This window comes from Temnothorax nylanderi, unplaced genomic scaffold (genome assembly GCF_030848795.1).
Source record: "Temnothorax nylanderi isolate EJ_2023f unplaced genomic scaffold, tnyl_v1.0 TNYL_tig0054_pilon, whole genome shotgun sequence".
NCBI classification, from domain to species: Eukaryota; Metazoa; Arthropoda; class Insecta; order Hymenoptera; family Formicidae; genus Temnothorax; species Temnothorax nylanderi.
This window is the reverse complement of record NW_027249116.1, coordinates 55,983-64,947: the sequence shown is the minus strand read 5'-3', so window position 1 is coordinate 64,947 and position 8,965 is coordinate 55,983. Positions and strand designations below refer to the sequence as shown.

The 8,965-nt window shown below is 50.6% G+C and overlaps 1 long non-coding RNA gene across 1 annotated transcript; it reads right to left on the bottom strand.

The window, feature by feature from the left end:
• Positions 1–1,821: 1,821 nt before the first annotated feature.
• LOC139772824 (uncharacterized) lies at positions 1,822–4,630 on the bottom strand. The gene is made up of 6 exons (XR_011718202.1): positions 4,381–4,630; positions 4,005–4,125; positions 3,643–3,694; positions 2,598–2,817; positions 2,375–2,498; positions 1,822–2,096 (listed from the first exon to the last, which is right to left on the bottom strand). It is a non-coding gene; the product is annotated as an uncharacterized lncRNA (long non-coding RNA).
• Positions 4,631–8,965: the final 4,335 nt, after the last annotated feature.

The window sequence follows — 8,965 nt, the reverse complement described above, 5'->3', positions numbered from 1 at the left end:
ATGTTATAACATCAAAGCGACTGCTATCAACATTTTGAATGCCGACGTATTAGATTCCACTGAATGACTACTAATTTTAAATAGTAAAATCGCATAAGGATCGATCCCGCCACTATTTACGATGTTCAATAGCTCCGTTTTATTTTCGCCAATGATTCGCGATCATTTAGCTGGCGGTGCACGTTTCCCTAAGGCGATCAACTATTCCACGTCGTGCGGGTGCAACGATATAGTCTCTTATCTCAATTTCTAGCAGACTACAGAATGTAAGAAGTATGTTTCCTAGCGGTGGTGGTGGTAAGCCAGTTGTAGGAAACTTTCACGATATCGTCGAGAGCTAATTAATGCGCGATGTAAGAGGGAGCAATTACCGAGTTGGCCCCATTTAATTTCGGAGGCAGAATAATTTCGAGGCTTGCTTAAGGTGGAAGTGGGTCGCGGAACGGGGCATTAGCATACGATCGTGTATGCGACATCGCGGTGCTTTTTTATCTCGCTCTTGAGAAAAAGTCACGTCTCGCTCCACCCGGCTTTCCACCGGTGTTTCCGCACGATTGCGCCGCACAAACGCTTTCCTACGTAATAAATGTTGCTGCTGCATAATGTAATTTACCATTGACATCGCTTAGGACGAGTTTATGAAAGAGCTTTGCTTTGACGGTGATATTGTTAATGGCTTCGCGTTTTACTCATTGCCGCATCGCGGATTCACGTTTAGTTGCATATATTGTTAAAGCACAATCGACCTCTAGCAGAATAGTAAATTAATTAACATGAAATCCAAATACGACTCTGTGATACGCTTGCGATATGTATCTATAGCTTGTTTCCTTTATATGTGTATATCGAGAGATTGCGGTATTAACATTTTAAAACTAAACCATTTATCTTCTCGTTTACAATTTCTGTAATTTATTTTATCGTACAAATTTAACATTAATTTAAATAAAATTGTAAAAAGAATGCATTCGAAAGAGTTATTCATTTCTTTCTTGATATTTTTGTTTATATAAACAAATTTTGATCTTCTCATTGGCAATAACAGGATTCTATTACATATAAAAAAATAAGAATGTCTAAAAAAAGTAAGCATAAATCAATTTTTCATTGTAAAAGCTCCTTAAAATAATTTATCATGTTGAAAAGCTCTTGTATTCTGTTGAGATCTTACTTCCGTCCGTGCTACTTGAGTTCGAATTTTCGGAAAATCCAGAGCGAGCGGCTTAGCGATTCTCCGCATAGGAACTTGAATGAACACGTAGGATTTTCGAACATGGATCGTAATCTGCGGGTACATAGTAGGTTTCAGTAGTATGGTATAGCCGTAGTTAGTATACAGAGAGAGAAAGAAAAAGAGAGAAATAGAAAAAGAGGGGAGAGAGGGAGAGAGGGAGAATACGCGAACACGTTGGAAGCAAATAAAGACGAGCATCGAAGCTAGACTGTTAGACTATACTGTTGCAAGGAGCTAAGTTATATCATTTCGCAAAGTTGAACGCGCTAGCGTGGCTTTACTTAAGCCCTCCTCTGGTTGCAATAACGAGTTTAACGCGCGGCTGTTGTACCAGCATGATTATCTGTCTCACGATCGGATCGAATAATCAACTCTATATAGCTATTTAACTCTATATAGCCTTTTCGTGTTTTAGGTATTTATAAAGATAAGAAAATGAAAGTGTATTCCCTACACATAACTGTATAGAATTTTTTCTTCTATATTCAATATTCCTAAAAATTCTGTCTTTATACACAGTGTATGCATACGAGTACATTCTCGTATACATCCTAAATTAATCAATAAATATAATAATAAAAAGACATCCAAAATTAAACTTATCCTAATCTGTTTTAACTGATTCATTTTAAGGCAACAGATGTATGGAATGCTATAAACTTATGTTATCATCAAATTGCATACGTTTATCTAGATATGTGGTATACATTTAAGGTATACATTTATGTGGAATACATTTTTCGTGGTATATATTTCATAGGTTGCCACACATCCCCGTTACCTCAAAAAATATGTTAATTCATTACTCACCGACCCCGATGCGCAACAGCGGAATTACATCTGCCACGTAGCTACGTTGTATCTGTAATATACAAACATAAAACTCATATTAAAATGGTGTTCAAAAAACCTAATGTTTTGAAACATAATTCCTATGTGGATCAAACTTTTTATTATTCAATTAGATATTAATTTAAATAAGGAAACATTTTACGAAAAGGATCTTTACAAGGATAAATTTCTACAATATTAAATTACTTCTTTTCTTCTAATTATTATTTCTAAATCATGGGGAAATAAAACAACTCGAGAATAAACAGGAAAAATTTACTTTTACACGAAATAAAAAATAATATTTACCGCAAAGTTGTTCCGCTGGCGCCCGATGCCTCTCCCAGGCCTCCTCCTCCTCTCAGGCTGCTCGGGATGTCAGCTTCGCAGGATTCCCTCGCTGCTCCGATGTCACCTTCTACGTCGTTATTTTCTGAAATATTCAAATGAACGATTCGATTAAGTAAAGACAAAAGAGATAGAACATTTTTGGACATAAGTAACATAGTACGTAAAAATCAATTACACTCACCACTTTCTTTCTTGCTGTTCCGGCCGCAAAATCCACCTCCACCTCCGGGTCAGATAAAAGTCTCGAGCCACATTGAGACTCGTGGCAATGCAGTGTGACTTCATCCATTAAGCAAGAAAAATCAAGAAGCCATTTCGGCTATATTGCATTAATTTTACGACGTTGTTGCAATATAGTCGAAATGTTTCTTGACCTTTCTCGCTTAATGGGAATGTAATTACTGAAAATAATTAATAGTATATTACACTACAAGGGTCGAAAGTTGAATTTTCGGCCCTGCGCGTCATGATGCCCCGAGGCGAAGCCGAGGGCATCATGACGAGCAGGACCGAGATTTCAACTTTTGGCCCGCGTAGTGTATACGATTTTTCTTCATAGCCGGTCGAAAGTACGTTATTAATTTTACTTTTTTTAACTTTAAATGTTAATAAGCATGTTTTTGATGCCTGCCCCCGACATTTGCGGCACGAGCGAAGCGAGTGCTGCTGGTCGTGGGGGCAGGCATCAAATACATTCGAAGAGTCAAGTCTTGTCATATTTTGTAAAAATAAATTAATAACAAATTATTTTCTTCACAGTTTGACAGTGAAGTTTTGTGTTCTATCTGCCACTTTTTATACGTGTTGTAAACAAGATTGTATCGATCAACAGACTTCTTTGGCAACGTATCTGTATTTATTATCAATCGCGCTTCTGCATCGAAATTTCGTATAACTTCTTCCTCGTCTACGGATTCATCAGATGACATATTGTTCATTTTTGCTAGATTATTGAATTGACTTTAATAATATTTTAATATTAAATTAACTGACGACAGAACAATATTGATGACTATTTTTAAGGTTAAAGGGCGTTAAGGTTTAAGGTTATAGAGGGCGCGCGTGTACTTCTCACAGGGAGTAAATGTTAAACTTTCGTCCGTGCTATTAGGGACGAAAGTACGTACTTTCGACCGAGGTATGAAGAAAAAATTATTCCCTACCTACGTTTTAACTAAGTCCCTACCTACGCTTATTTCTCCACACTTCCCTACGCTAAAACTCACCGACACCGATGCGCAGCAGCGGAGCTGTATCTGCAACGTCGCTACGATGATTCTGTAACAATCAAACATATAATCCAGATTAGAGCAGGGAAGAAAAGAGACAGTCTGTATTTCGAAAAATAATTACCGAAGGTAAAACACGGAATTCTATATTTCTTTTAATTAAATAAATTTAATAAAAAAACACGTTTAATTTCTTGAAAGTATACTCTATTTACTGAACACAAGAATTCAAAATAGAATTTAAAAAATTAAACTCTTTTTTAATTTCTACTCTCTGACTATCTTTACTATTCGATTGAAAAACCGATTGGTTAAACTTTCCGCGAAAGACACAATATGTATAAACCAATTATATTTACCGCATGTTGTTCCGCCGGCGCCTGATGCCTCTTCCAGGCCTCCACCTCCTCTCAGGCTGCTCGGGATGTCATTCGTGTTCCCTCGATGCGAAGATGATGCTCCTTCCCGCGCGGATATTTTCTGTAACATAAAAATAATCGAATCGATTAAATACGTGTCACGCGCATCGAACATCTTATTCGTTATTCAGATTAATATTATATTTTAAATTACTTCTTCGAAAAAGGTTTCTACGTTAGAATCAACTTGAATCAAATTTTTCAAAATATTTTTTTTTACTAATTTAAATTCCGAAACACGGTTTAATGTAGGAACTGAATAAGCACAAAGAGGGATTCTATAATATCTTTAAAAAAAATGAAAAGTAACACTTACCAGAAGTGTTGGTACGCCGATGCCCGATGCCTATCCTAGGCCTCCTCCTCCTCTCAGGCTGCTCGGGATGTCAGCTTCGCAGGATTCCCTCGCTGGAGACCCGCGACGACGCGTATAAGGGAGGGAAGCCGACGACATAGTCTCGCGGCGCGGTGAGACCCGCGACGACGCGTATAAGGGAGGGAAGCCGACGACATAGTCTCGCGGCGCGGAGAGACCCTCGATGCGAAGATGATGCTCCATCCCGCGCGGATATTTTCTGTAACATAAAAATAATCGAATCGATTAAATACGTGTCACGCGCATCGAACATCTTATTCGTTATTCAGATTAATATTATATTTTAAATTACTTCTTCGAAAAAGGTTTCTACGTTAGAATCAACTTGAATCAAATTTTTCAAAAAATTTTTTTTTACTAATTTAAATTCCGAAACACGGTTTAATGTAGGAACTGAATAAGCACAAAGAGGGATTCTATAATATCTTTAAAAAAAATGAAAAGTAACACTTACCAGAAGTGTTGGTACGCCGATGCCCGATGCCTATCCTAGGCCTCCTCCTCCTCTCAGGCTGCTCGGGATGTCAGCTTCGCAGGATTCCCTCGCTGGAGACCCGCGACGACGCGTATAAGGGTGGGAAGCCGACGACATAGTCTCGCGGCGCGGTGAGACCCGCGACGACGCGTATAAGGGTGGGAAGCCGACGACATAGTCTCGCGGCGCGGTGAGACCCGCGACGACGCGTATAAGGGTGGGAAGCCGACGACATAGTCTCGCGGCGCGGTGAGACCCGCGACGACGCGTATAAGGGTGGGAAGCCGACGACATAGTCTCGCGGCGCGGTGAGACCCGCGACGACGCGTATACGGGAGGGAAGCCGACGACATAGTCTCGCGGCGCGGAGAGACCCGCGACGACGCGTATACGGGAGGGAAGCCGACGACATAGTCTCGCGGCGCGGAGAGACCCGCGACGACGCGTATACGGGAGGGAAGCCGACGACATAGTCTCGCGGCGCGGAGAGACCCGCGACGACGCGTATACGGGAGGGAAGCCGACGACATAGTCTCGCGGCGCGGAGAGACCCGCGACGACGCGTATACGGGAGGGAAGCCGACGACATAGTCTCGCGGCGCGGAGAGACCCGCGACGACGCGTATACGGGAGGGAAGCCGACGACATAGTCTCGCGGCGCGGAGAGACCCGCGACGACGCGTATACGGGAGGGAAGCCGACGACATAGTCTCGCGGCGCGGAGAGACCCGCGACGACGCGTATACGGGAGGGAAGCCGACGACATAGTCTCGCGGCGCGGAGAGACCCGCGACGACGCGTATACGGGAGGGAAGCCGACGACATAGTCTCGCGGCGCGGAGAGACCCGCGACGACGCGTATACGGGAGGGAAGCCGACGACATAGTCTCGCGGCGCGGAGAGACCCGCGACGACGCGTATACGGGAGGGAAGCCGACGACATAGTCTCGCGGCGCGGAGAGACCCGCGACGACGCGTATACGGGAGGGAAGCCGACGACATAGTCTCGCGGCGCGGAGAGACCCGCGACGACGCGTATACGGGAGGGAAGCCGACGACATAGTCTCGCGGCGCGGAGAGACCCGCGACGACGCGTATACGGGAGGGAAGCCGACGACATAGTCTCGCGGCGCGGAGAGACCCGCGACGACGCGTATACGGGAGGGAAGCCGACGACATAGTCTCGCGGCGCGGAGAGACCCGCGACGACGCGTATACGGGAGGGAAGCCGACGACATAGTCTCGCGGCGCGGAGAGACCCGCGACGACGCGTATACGGGAGGGAAGCCGACGACATAGTCTCGCGGCGCGGAGAGACCCGCGACGACGCGTATACGGGAGGGAAGCCGACGACATAGTCTCGCGGCGCGGAGAGACCCGCGACGACGCGTATACGGGAGGGAAGCCGACGACATAGTCTCGCGGCGCGGAGAGACCCGCGACGACGCGTATACGGGAGGGAAGCCGACGACATAGTCTCGCGGCGCGGAGAGACCCGCGACGACGCGTATACGGGAGGGAAGCCGACGACATAGTCTCGCGGCGCGGAGAGACCCGCGACGACGCGTATAACGGAGGGAAGCCGACGACATAGTCTCGCGGCGCGGAGAGACCCGCGACGACGCGTATAACGGGAGGGAAGCCGACGACATAGTCTCGCGGCGCGGAGAGACCCGCGACGACGCGTATAACGGGAGGGAAGCCGACGACATAGTCTCGCGGCGCGGAGAGACCCGCGACGACGCGTATAACGGGAGGGAAGCCGACGACATAGTCTCGCGGCGCGGAGAGACCCGCGACGACGCGTATAACGGAGGGAAGCCGACGACATAGTCTCGCGGCGCGGAGAGACCCGCGACGACGCGTATAACGGGAGGGAAGCCGACGACATAGTCTCGCGGCGCGGAGAGACCCGCGACGACGCGTATAACGGGAGGGAAGCCGACGACATAGTCTCGCGGCGCGGAGAGACCCGCGACGACGCGTATAACGGGAGGGAAGCCGACGACATAGTCTCGCGGCGCGGAGAGACCCGCGACGACGCGTATAACGGAGGGAAGCCGACGACATAGTCTCGCGGCGCGGAGAGACCCGCGACGACGCGTATAACGGGAGGGAAGCCGACGACATAGTCTCGCGGCGCGGAGAGACCCGCGACGACGCGTATAACGGAGGGAAGCCGACGACATAGTCTCGCGGCGCGGAGAGACCCGCGACGACGCGTATACGGGAGGGAAGCCGACGACATAGTCTCGCGGCGCGGAGAGACCCGCGACGACGCGTATAACGGGAGGGAAGCCGACGACATAGTCTCGCGGCGCGGAGAGACCCGCGACGACGCGTATAACGGAGGGAAGCCGACGACATAGTCTCGCGGCGCGGAGAGACCCGCGACGACGCGTATAACGGAGGGAAGCCGACGACATAGTCTCGCGGCGCGGAGAGACCCGCGACGACGCGTATAACGGAGGGAAGCCGACGACATAGTCTCGCGGCGCGGAGAGACCCGCGACGACGCGTATAACGGGAGGGAAGCCGACGACATAGTCTCGCGGCGCGGAGAGACCCGCGACGACGCGTATAACGGGAGGGAAGCCGACGACATAGTCTCGCGGCGCGGAGAGACCCGCGACGACGCGTATAACGGGAGGGAAGCCGACGACATAGTCTCGCGGCGCGGAGAGACCCGCGACGACGCGTATAACGGGAGGGAAGCCGACGACATAGTCTCGCGGCGCGGAGAGACCCGCGACGACGCGTATAACGGAGGGAAGCCGACGACATAGTCTCGCGGCGCGGAGAGACCCGCGACGACGCGTATAACGGAGGGAAGCCGACGACATAGTCTCGCGGCGCGGAGAGACCCGCGACGACGCGTATAACGGGAGGGAAGCCGACGACATAGTCTCGCGGCGCGGAGAGACCCGCGACGACGCGTATAACGGGAGGGAAGCCGACGACATAGTCTCGCGGCGCGGAGAGACCCGCGACGACGCGTATAACGGGAGGGAAGCCGACGACATAGTCTCGCGGCGCGGAGAGACCCGCGACGACGCGTATAACGGAGGGAAGCCGACGACATAGTCTCGCGGCGCGGAGAGACCCGCGACGACGCGTATAACGGAGGGAAGCCGACGACATAGTCTCGCGGCGCGGAGAGACCCGCGACGACGCGTATAACGGGAGGGAAGCCGACGACATAGTCTCGCGGCGCGGAGAGACCCGCGACGACGCGTATAACGGGAGGGAAGCCGACGACATAGTCTCGCGGCGCGGAGAGACCCGCGACGACGCGTATAACGGGAGGGAAGCCGACGACATAGTCTCGCGGCGCGGAGAGACCCGCGACGACGCGTATAACGGGAGGGAAGCCGACGACATAGTCTCGCGGCGCGGAGAGACCCGCGACGACGCGTATAACGGAGGGAAGCCGACGACATAGTCTCGCGGCGCGGAGAGACCCGCGACGACGCGTATAACGGGAGGGAAGCCGACGACATAGTCTCGCGGCGCGGAGAGACCCGCGACGACGCGTATAACGGGAGGGAAGCCGACGACATAGTCTCGCGGCGCGGAGAGACCCGCGACGACGCGTATAACGGGAGGGAAGCCGACGACATAGTCTCGCGGCGCGGAGAGACCCGCGACGACGCGTATACGGGAGGGAAGCCGACGACATAGTCTCGCGGCGCGGAGAGACCCGCGACGACGCGTATACGGGAGGGAAGCCGACGACATAGTCTCGCGGCGCGGAGAGACCCGCGACGACGCGTATAACGGAGGGAAGCCGACGACATAGTCTCGCGGCGCGGAGAGACCCGCGACGACGCGTATAACGGGAGGGAAGCCGACGACATAGTCTCGCGGCGCGGAGAGACCCGCGACGACGCGTATACGGAGGGAAGCCGACGACATAGTCTCGCGGCGCGGAGAGACCCGCGACGACGCGTATAACGGAGGGAAGCCGACGACATAGTCTCGCGGCGCGGAGAGACCCGCGACGACGCGTATAACGGAGGGAAGCCGACGACATAGTCTCGCGGCGCGGAG